The 11,481-nt window shown below is 41.4% G+C and overlaps 1 protein-coding gene across 1 annotated transcript in view; it reads left to right on the forward strand.

Annotated features, from left to right (window-relative positions):
* Positions 1-11,481, forward strand: part of SLC25A26 (solute carrier family 25 member 26) — a 287,750-nt gene that overhangs the window by 233,177 nt on the left and 43,092 nt on the right. The gene's annotated exons all lie outside the window — the stretch shown is intronic.

Consider the following 11,481-nt stretch of genomic DNA (forward strand, 5'->3'; position numbering starts at 1 on the left):
TGGCCTGGAGCAGTGAACCGCGGCCAGTGGGAGCCGCGATCGGCCGAACCTGCGGACGTGGCAGGTACACAAACCGGCCCGGCCCACCAGGGGCTTTCCCTGCACAAGCGGCGGAACAAGTTTGGGAACCACTGCTCTAGGTGTTCATTTGGGGCCTGATCCAATGCCCATTTAAATCAGTTGGGGGTGGTTTTCCATTCACGTTAATAGGTTTTAGATCCTCTCTTTTGGTAATGTTGGAGTAGATTCAGCAAAGTCCAGCCCTGACTCAGCAAAACATGTTCTTAACTTTATAAATTAATAGATTTTTAAGGCTAGAGAGACCATGATAATCTTTAGGACTGCCTTTATGTATAACATAGGCCAATAGTTTCACACAGTAATTCCTGCAAGGCCACATCCTGTGGGTTAGCTAGAACATATATTTTATTTAGAGTGTCATCCAGTCTTAACTTGCAGCACATGGATGATCCCACTGAAGTCAACAGTGCTTAAGTGCTTGGCTAAGCATGGATGAGATTAGTCACGTGCTTAAATGCTTGGCTGAATTAGGCCCTATTGAATTAGCATAAAATACTAAAGTGAAATATTTAAAGGGCTTGTGAAGCTAATTTTAAATAAGATAACGTCACCATCAAGATATCTACTTTGACTAGTCATCCGGACTTGTGTTTAACTAACTGTTCACAATAGCTCTGTTTGCCAAGGTGGGAATGAGCGACAGGGGATGGATCACTTGATGATTACCTGTTCTGTTCATTCTCTCTGAAGCACTTGGCATTGGCCACTGTCAGAAGACAGGATACTGGGCTAGATGGACCTTTGGTCAGACCCAGTACGGCTGTTCTTATGTAAGTGTCCCTCATCATGTTTCCCCTTTACCCTCCTTCTTTGCAAAACTGGTTGGAAAACCATTCCCAGAGAGTAGTTATCAGTGGTTCACAGTTATACTGGAAGGACATAACAAGTGGGTTCCTGCAGGGATCAATTCTGGTTCTGGTTCTGTTCAATATCTTCATCAATGATTTAGATAATGGCATAGAGACTACACTTATAAAGTTTGCAGACGATACCAAGCTGGGAGAGGTTGCAAGTGCTTTGGAGGATAGGATTAAAATTCAAAATGATCTGGACAAACTGGAGAAATGGTCTGAAGTAAATGGGATGAAATTTAATAAAGACAAATGCAAAGTACTCCACTTAGGAAGGAGCAATCAGTTGCACACATACAAAATGGGAAATGACTGTCTAGGAAGCAGTACTGCAGAAAGGGATCTGGGGGTCATAGCGGGATCACAAGCTAAATATGAGTCAACAGTGTAATGCTGTTGCAAAAAAAGCGAACATCATTCTGGGATATATTAGCAGGAGTGTTGTAAGCAAGACACAAGAAATAATTCTTCCTCTCTACTCCGTGCTGATTAGGCCTCAAATAGAGTATTGTGTCCAGTTCTGGGTGCCACATTTCAGGAAGGATGTGGATGAATTGGAGAGAGTCCAGAGAAGAGCAACAAAAATGATTAAAGGTCTAGAAAACATGACCTGTGAGGGAAGATTGAAAAAATTGGGTTTGTATAGTCTGGAAAAGAGAAGACTGAGGGGGAACAAAACATTTTTCAGGTACATAAATGGTTGTTACAAGGAGGAGGGAGAGAAATAGTTTTTCTTAACCTCTGAGGATAGGGTAAGAAGCAATGGGCTTAAATTGCAGCAAGGGAGGTTTAGGTTGGACATGAGGAAAAACTTCCTAACTGTCAGGGTGGTTAAGCACTGGAATAAATTGCCTAGGGAGGTTGTGGAATCTCCATTACTGGAGATTTTTAAGAGCAGGTTAGACAAACACCTGTTAGGAATGGTCTAGATAATACTTAGTCCTGCCATGAGGCAGGGGACTGGACTAGATGAACTCTCAAGGTCCCTTCAAGTCCTATAATTCTTTATTTCATTGCCTTCAGTTGTTGCACTGCATCTCTAGTGAGACTGTAAGCTCTTTGGGGCAGGGACTGTCTCTTTCTTTATCTGCGGTGTGCCATGCAGTTATTATCATCCACATCCTGGCAAATCCCAAAACGACATGGCCTCCTTGCAGATCGAGTACCACCCAAATCAGTCTCTGGCTAGATCCTTAAGGTGGTTTGGCTGAATGTTCATTTTCTGTCTATCACTGGCGATCTTAGCATTCTACCGAAGTTTTTGGTGCCCATGTGGTTGCCGGCTGTGTAGCAGCATTCCTTGATACACATGCTTTGGAATTCGTTGGTCCTCCATTCTGATAATTTGTCCGTAGCGAGAAAGCTGCCAAACAGAACCTGTGCTGATGGTGGCGGTTGCAGGTTTTGGCTTCGACTATCCTCATTTCTGATTTTCTCTTGCCACTTAATGTGGAACAGCTGTTGATGACGATGAGGCTAAACAATGTCAAGCTTGTGTTTTTCAACCTTCTTCAGCGCCCATGTTTCGCTGCCGTACAGAGTTGGTATAACCGTGGTTCTACAGAGCTGTAGCTCATGGCAAGCTTGATGTTGTGACATCCTCACAGAGGCCACTGAAGGGCCTGAAACATGGCTGCAGCAGCTGCTATATGAGTGTCCACATCTTTTGAGCATTCCCTGGCACTGTCTGTGATGCTGCCCAAGTATTTGATGGTTCCCACTTGCTCAATGCCATGTCTGAACAGATTCATACTGAGCTGGTTATGAGCTGGAGGATGCTAGATGGTAATGGCCAAGGATTTAGTTTGATCTAGATTTAACTACCAGACCAATGCATGCTGCTTCTTGCCCAACGAGATCAGCCATGGAGTAATGGCACTATGTAAATATTTAATATCGGTAGCCACAGGGAGACATCAGCTGTTCCTTTTTTCATAACCTGGGCACAAAATCTCTTACACGTTTTGAAAATGAAATAACATAGCAGAGTTGGGTGTTTCTAAAGCTTGATATAAATCTGCGATTTCCCCGTCTGCCACATGATGGAGATAATGGTGTAAGATATATTAAGCGCAGCTGTCTATGGGCTCGGATACTTTGAAGAAGGTAGTTCCAGCTGGATTCTAGTGGCTGCGATTGTTAAGTTGTAGTGACTATTCTTGCAGCTATTCTTATGCAGTGGCTATTATACAGTGCTGTTTTCACCTCCGATATGATGGAATACATTATACCCTTGACAGCTATATATTCTTTAACAGCTGGTTAAATTGATTTTTTTTCTTCAGAAGGGAGATGCACAGGATAAAATCCTTGACTAACGCAAGGCCCCCAACTCAGCAAAGCAGTTTAGTTCATCCCTATTCAGGAAAGCATTTAAAAACATGCGTAAGTCCCATTAACGTCAATGGAACTTAAGAATGTGCTTAAGCGCTTTGTGGAATCAAGGGTCAAATGGAGGTAGAAGCAGAGCTGTAGAGGCTGGGTCATGAGACATCTTGCCAGTGCAGGGAACCTAAAGCAACTTGCTCCACAGCCCTACTAAAGCCCCACCACCTGTGCGTACCTACCCAGGCTTCCTTGGAACCATGCAATAAGAGCAGAATTATTAATGCGGCCCTTGTGTAGTACACATGTATCCTTGCATTCTCTCTACCCACTGCCTCCACCTTGCCACACATGGAGCCTGATCCAAAGCCCATCGACGTCATGTGGAAAGCCTCCCAATGATGCTGATGAACTTTGGATCCAGCCCATGGGCAAAAGGGGGCTGTGAGTTTTCCTGTAGAATATTTTAAATGAGATTCCGAAACCTCCTAGAGAGAGGGAGAGAACTGTGTAATTTACGTGGAGAAGAGCTGCATGAAATAATTCTGCTGTGTCCTATTTGGGAGCATTATGTAGTAGTGTAACAAGAAAACTATTATAGACGGACACACTTGGAAAGGGGAGAACGTATGTTCTTTTCCATTCTGTTAAGTAATGTCGCTGTTACTCTGAGGGCAGGTATTTTCCCATAAATATTTTCATGCTGATGTCCGTTCAGTTATAGATTCACTGATCTATGATTTTATTTGATTGAATATTTACTTCATGAAGCAACACACACCCCCAACGTACACTCCATAGACCCACCTCCCCTATGGCAAGAAACTGTATACTATTTGTTTTAACTACTTTCATTTTATTAATGCTCCTTGCTGTCCAGTCCTACGTGCATTACTCAAAGTTCCCATTGCCTTCAGTGGCAATTTTTTCTGGGTAAGGAGTGCAGGACTGGGCTCTGAAGAATCTTTCAGGTGCATCGTAATTGAAGATATAACAGTATTCCAGTATGGATGCTTGCCTTTCAGGCATCTTTCCATAAATTAATTCTCTTGGGTCTCATTTTGTGTATCTCTGGAAGGTCTGAGGTAACAGCTGCTATTATGACCGGTTTCTATGGGTGTACTTTAAACAAACAAAAACACAGAGAAAAGTACCTAAAATATCTTTAATGTTTTGGAATCAAATAGAACTGCTCCATTGGACCATAGTGCCTAACCAAGTATATTTAAAGAATTCATTAATATGTTAGCTTCTTCAAATGTCAGGCTTTTTTTGTTTGTTTTTTTTCCTTTCTATGTGTGCTTCAGAAGACTTTTCCAGAAATGTTGAGTTCCATGGTTAAGGGTTCTACTGTTATGTTTTTTTCATGTGAACAAAGATTAGTCCTTCATGGTCCTAAACTCAATGCATGTGCATGACTTACAGGCATTACCTACCAATAAATAGGAGATTAGCTGCGGCTTGTATATTTCCTGATCAGTTCACATTTTTTCAGACGGCTCATTGTTATCCTGTTTCCTTTAACGATGGGACATTCTAATGAGTTTGCCATCTGACATACATCTGCTTCCTGTTAAACAATACCTTCATTCTTTTAGAGCTGCTAAACTCATCTGTTATCCTGAAAGATTTTTATCTGTGCCTTAAAAACAGCATGTACAAGTTGATGTTGGAATATTTATTTTCATTGTGCATTTTTGGGGTATGCTGCTTTTCAAGAACAAATAACAAAATAGACTTATTTTGACAATGGACGCTGTGGGGCTATTTATTGGGGGGGGGGAGGAGAGAGTCTGCTAGAGTATTTGCATATTTGGGGTGCAATCAATCCTCCTCCTATTGAAGTCAGATTGGGAGCAGGATCAAGTCTTGGGTTTGTGAAAGTTAACGTCCTATGCAGGTTATCTATGTAACCTCAGTCAATTTCTATAAAGCTGCTTTGCCCTCCTATCAAAATATCAGGGTGGAGTGGGAGAGAGTGAGAAGTTTAAGGCTGTTCATCTCATCTCTATGATGAAAGTGCCTTGACTAAAACAATGGTCCCTAACACTGTCAGTGAAAGGTTAAAGCATTCTGCACTCCTTACAAGGATCTCTGTTAGCTGTCTCTCTCGTATTTAAGTTGTATATCTGCCTCAGTGCTTCTCTTCTCCCCACCTGTTGCGGGCAGGCATATATCTGTGCTGGAGCTCTCACATATTTTTCAACACTGGCATCCATAAAGAGACTGTATTTTTATTAACCATCCTTCTACCAGAAAAGGACTGGACGAGGATTTCCCTTTGTAACTTATCAGCAGTGGTTTTTAAAAGAAAACCACACCCATTTTATGCAGTTTTACAACATGAGCTTAAAAGATAAGTGTGTAATAGAGGTTCTCAACCAAATTAAACCACACTTTGCCACATAGAGTGTTTAATTTGTCAAAAGACTTTACAGATGCCAGCTAATGAATCTTCAAATCACCCATGTAGGACAGATGGTGAGTAATATTAATTTGATGATGGAGAAACTATTAGCGATAGTGCCATTGTGGAAGAATTTCCAAAGATCATCAGTGTACATGCCCCTTTGGTGTTTTACCCATGCTGGACTATGGCTGCTAATTATAGTTCTAATGCTGCACAGCCTTGCCTATGCTGGCTGGCCAAGTTGTGTTGGAAATCACTGCAATGGGACTTGTGTTTAAACGTGTTCTTTAGAAGATGGGGCCCTGGGGGAGTTGTCAATCTCTGGCCATTGTTGCCACTTGCTTTATTGTCTTTGTTGGAAACCTTTGTTTCTAAGCGCATCAATATTTATTAACTGAGACTTCACTCATTTATTTACCAGTCTTCTCTCACCACACTAAATCCTTTCATCTCTAAAAACTGCAGTAAGGACATCTACAGTTTGACAGCCTTTTGGTCATGCTTAAAATTACAAATTACCTTTGTTAGGTTTCTTGTGGCGTCTGCAATGCATCAACTGGAGCCTGGCAAGCAGGATTAATTGAATGTAAAAATGAATGTTGACAATACCGGGTTTAAGGATGGTATGTCGAGTGGCTGTGCATTGCCGCTATGCACCATCACCTTCAATCAGGATGCTTTATACCACGCTGTATATAATCACATCTATTGCTGTGACCTGTGACATGGCCAAGTGAAAGGCTTACCTCATTTCATACTATCTTTTCAAATCCTATTATGGAGAAAGTATATTTATAGGTGGAATGTCAGTTGATCATAATCTAGATGCATTGTGTAAGTGCGTGAAGAATTTTAAGAGGAGAAGACATTGAAACAGATTTACTATGATTATTAATTGAAATGTTTTGGTGTTAACTTCAGCCGAGAAACAGGGTTGTTTATATGACTGCAGATTGAACCTATCGTAAAAGAAGAACCATCTCCTGTAAAGGAGGCATTTTTCTTTTAAATACAGTCATAAACAAACAAAAAGAACGGTGGTTTATTCAAGATGGAAGTTTACAGTTGTAATCTAGAAACGTTTATGGAATATTTTCTATCTTCTTTTTCAAACTCTGAACTACAGTGTGTCTTTACACTGTTCAGCCATGATTAAAGTAGAGAAATAGGAAGATAAGACTGGTTTGACAACTGCTGCCCAGGTACCACGGTGAGGGGCACCCTTCGCAAATATATGCTGTAGTACTACAGTGATGAGTGGAAATGCCGTGTGTACAAATGTCTTTAGGTGAGACTGTTGATGACACTTTTTCTAAAAGTGTTGGCATAACTCTGCTCCCATTGAAGCCAATGGGAGTTTTTAGCATTGGCTTCAGTGGCAATAGAGTTACAAAAATATTCTATTCCTAATAAATACATGATAAACAGCTGCCAGTCTTACTGTATGAACAACGTGCCATAAAGGTATCACCGAGAGCAGTTTATGTGACTGATATCACAAGTCATGAGGAGGGGCATGGCAAGAACAAGAAATTGTTGGATTCTGCTGATTTTGGGTCTTACTGCCCTTTTTTTGCAAAATGTAACCCACACGCCAGTGGGTGACATGTGTCACCCCTTGTGCCAGACCCAGAAGGGATTTGAGTCTGTTACAGCCCCCTGCTACACAACCTGGCTCTTTAGCTTGAGCTATAGAGACTCATGTTTTCAGCTGTGGACATCCCTAGTACAATCCCCAATGTTGGCCAACATGGTGGCTGTCACATAAGTGGAGAGTCATCCTGGATTTGAGCTGTTGTGGGCCTCAGATGCTCGGGATGAACTACCTCTGTCCGAGGGAAGTATTTAACCCACCAGTGAGATTGTGTCCTGCTCTGTGCCTTGTTCACTGAGATTGTGAGTCTGTTGAAGCTCTCAGCATGAAAACCTGGCGCTCGAGCTGCAGAAACTCATGCATTCAGCTGTGGAGCTCCTTGGTTCAGTCTCTGGGTTACACAGAATCTAGGCTCTTCAAGTCTGGGTGGGGACAAAGAAGAAACCAGGCCTCACAGCAGCAATAGGCTTGCTCTGTAGCCATCAATACAGCCCCATGGACGCAGTAGCTATGCTGCTTCTGCACACTCACTTCCCAAGGAGCAGAGGCCCACCTTGCTTCCTAAACCGTTGAATTCTGTGGAGCTACTCAGGTGCTTCACATTAACCACGTGGCTTTGCTGAATGGGGGCCCAAAAGAGTGAAAGAGACCCGTGCAAGAAAACAAAGACCTTAACTCCCCTTTTAGGTGATTTTATTGTCTCCGACGGCTGTTCTCTTAGTATTTACTCTAGCATTTGTAAAAACAGATAATTCCGAGAGCAAAGCCCCGCTGAATCAGACACACAGAGAACCTGAATAAACAAGCATGCGCTGCAGATTAGTAAGAACATCTGTCGTTTTTATATTGGTTTGAGGACACATGCCACATGATTTTTCATTTCTTATGCTTTTTAGGTTTTTAATATATTGCTAATAAAAGTTGGGAAAGGAAGGCACAGCTGGACTAGACATGCCAGGCCACCATTTAATTTCTGACTCAGAGGACGAGCAGAAGAGTAGTTTTATTGTATCCTGGTAGAGAATAAAGCCACATGCAAATTCCAGCCATGAACATCTGTTTCCTCTTTATGTAGAAGCATTCTAGCATTTTGAAGGGGATTCCAATTTTGAAGGGCCTGGCTTTATTTATTTATTTATTTTTTCTTTGCTGCTCCTTCAACATGCTACCCCTCTGTCTGGCTGCTGAGTTTCCCTCTGGGTGCTGTCAGCTTGTGATTTAACATCACAGATTTATCAGCATCGAATGGGCACATTTTGTAACTGTAGCCTGATAAATTTTAAATTGCTTCAATCAAAACACTATTTGATTGCGATGAAGGGTATCAGTACTACCTCAGTTTTCAATATTGATGCATCCGTCTGGCAGTGTGTTTAACTTCCTCCTTAAATTTATCTCACTTGCTGAAAGCTTCTCAACTCTTAGGTGAAACATACTTGCAGTGTGATTTTTAAAAGCGAGAGTTTATTTTTCTATTGCTGTTACTCTGGGCTGCAGCTGTTTTCAGTGTTGGTTTTTTAAAATCCCTTTTCTTTTTAATCCACCTAATTCAGGAGAATTAAGCAGATCTTTGAAAACAATAAAAATCTGCAATAAATTGGATATTGGACATTAAAAAATACAGGCCCCGAGTAACTGGCTATTGTGTTCATCTATTACAAATTAGAATAATAATTTGACATATGTATAGGAGCTGCCTTTATTTTTTTGGGGTGTAGGATTTAATTCTATTGAATAAACAGTACAGTTATAGAACATCAAGCCAGACATGAGAACGGATACTGTCTGTCTATTTTATGTGAACATCAAATGAGAGATTTGGTGGAGCTAGCCAGAGTTTCATATTTGCTGGCAGAAAGTTCTCCACATGTGTGGACCACATTTTCCTTGTTGTTTTAGGTTATTTCAGGCACAGATATCATTGCCTGGCTGGGTGTGATTCTGTTCTGTATCTGAAGATTTTTTTAAGGAAAATAACAACAAACGCAATCAAACCACAGTTCTTCAAGGGAAGAAGTGTCTCCAAAGTGAGGGGGTTTCTCACTTCAATTTCACTGTAAAAAGCTTGTGACAAGTACAATGAATTTATCACTGTATGAATTACATGGTTAAAGAAAGTTCTCTTTTTATATGTTAATCTACTCTGGTGCGATCTGGTCTTTTTAAAGGCATGTTGCCCAGTAGATTGGGCCAGAATGTAGGGCTTGTTTTGAAAAGTTTCAGAACATGTAATGTTAGTATATCTCTGGGAAAGTTTAAAATGCGATTAAAACAGGATTTGTGAGGGCAGGGTGAGGATTTAGGCTCCGGTCTGCAAGCTCCTTCTCACAGGATCCGTGGGCCTGTGCAAACCCTGTTGACTTGCACCATGCAGAGTCTGAGCCCTGAACCACCTCCTGCCATTTTGGAAATCCATCTTGTGAGGTGCATGAGGAAGTGAAAATGAGGATCAACAGCCGGGCCGGCTCCAGCTTTTTTGCCGCCCCAAGCGGCGAAGTGGGGGGGGAAAAGATAAAGCCGATCGGCGGCACTTCAGCTGCAGCTCAATCGTGCCGCTTCATTCTTCTGCGGCAATTCGGCAGCGGGTCCTTCTCTTCCTCTTCGGCGGCACTTCGGCGGCAGCTCAAAGAGGAAAAGAGAGACTGAGAGATTTGCCGCCGAAGACCCGGACATGCCGACCCTTTCCACTGGCTGCCCCAAGCACCTGCTTCCTTCGCTGGTGCCTGGAGCCGGCCCTGATCAACAGTCAAACCTGATCTGACTTGTCCGAACTGAGAAGGATGCAGAAAGGAAACAGGCAACTCAAATGGTGAAAATCAAATAGAAATTTTAAACTTCTTTCCATTTGCTTGAAATGCATCTAATTAGTAATTAGAGATAAAACAAACCTTATTTTGAGAGCATCCCTTGTCTTCATGTTAACAGATTTTTTTTATTTTTTTTTACTACTCAAAGTACAATAGGAAGAAATTTGAGATTGTGTATGTGTTAGGAGACCTGTTTTGTTTGGTATAAACGGCATTTCCTTTTTGTCTCTTTTTTTTAACAAATTGGAGCAAATATGATGGCTATTCTATCTCTTTTCTGGTGTAGATGATAGAAGGTTATGTCACTTTTGATTCTGCAGTGCAAGGAAATGATGCAGTTAACTCCCATTTGACAATGATGCAGCAGCATGTGGCTCTATATCTTCTCATAAATATATTACGAGGCATTTCTGTCAAATAACTGGACTTTGTCACCCAAAATCGAAAAAGAAATTTAAGTGCTATGCTAGAGTTTCAGGGCCCTGATAAATAAGAACCAGGTTTGACCTTTCTTTTGGGCCTTTGAGATGCCACAAGGGATAGTCCTCTTTGTTCAAGATGACAAACTTCCTCTGAGATTTCAGTTTGTCAGCTCAATGTACAGCATCAGCATTGATTTCATCTCACTGCCATTTCCTCCCTGAATAGATAACAAATTTTCTGTGGCAGGTGTCTGTCAAGCTAAGTTTTGCCTGGCAGATTAACGGAATAGGCTCATTTATTAATCATTAGTTGCAACACAATAAAACAAACTTTAACTCTTCTGATGTTGGATAAATGTAATGTTTAGGGACCATTTCAAACTTCCATGTAATTTAGATTTAATAAGATTTACTTACGTCCACAATGAATGTTTCTAATAATCTACAGTTACTTAAATTATGCTGTATCTTACTATATCATTCCATAGATTTAACAAGACAGCTATTGTCTCTATTAAATACTGGAAGCTTTTACAAGATGAGGCTTGGCATTTTATCAGAAGTGGTGGTAATTACGTTGTTTCTTTGTACTCCTCTGTCTGTCTCCAGCTGTTGTCTCTTTTTATATGTAGAGTGAAAACTCTTTAGTGTAAGGACCATCTTTTTGTTCTGTGTTTGTGTCTGGTGCCTACCACAATTGGGTTGTGATCGGTGAGTTGGGCTCCTACGTGCTACCAAAATACAAATATAGAAATATAATAATATGAAGTGGTGTTGTAGTCGTGTCAGTCCCAGGATATCAGAGTGACACGGTGGGTGAGGTAATATCTTTTATTGGCCCAACTTCTGTTGGTGAGAGAGACCAGCTTTCGTGCTTACACAGTGCTGAAGAAGAACTCCGTGTAGCTTGAAAGCTGGTCTCTCTCACCAACAGACAGGGCCGGCTCTGGCTTTTTTGCCGCCCTAGGCAAAAAAGCCACCGGCCGGAGCC

The sequence above is a fragment of the Terrapene carolina genome, unplaced genomic scaffold (genome assembly GCF_002925995.2).
Source record: "Terrapene carolina triunguis isolate 2854851 unplaced genomic scaffold, T_m_triunguis-2.0 Scaffold89, whole genome shotgun sequence".
NCBI classification, from domain to species: Eukaryota; Metazoa; Chordata; order Testudines; family Emydidae; genus Terrapene; species Terrapene triunguis.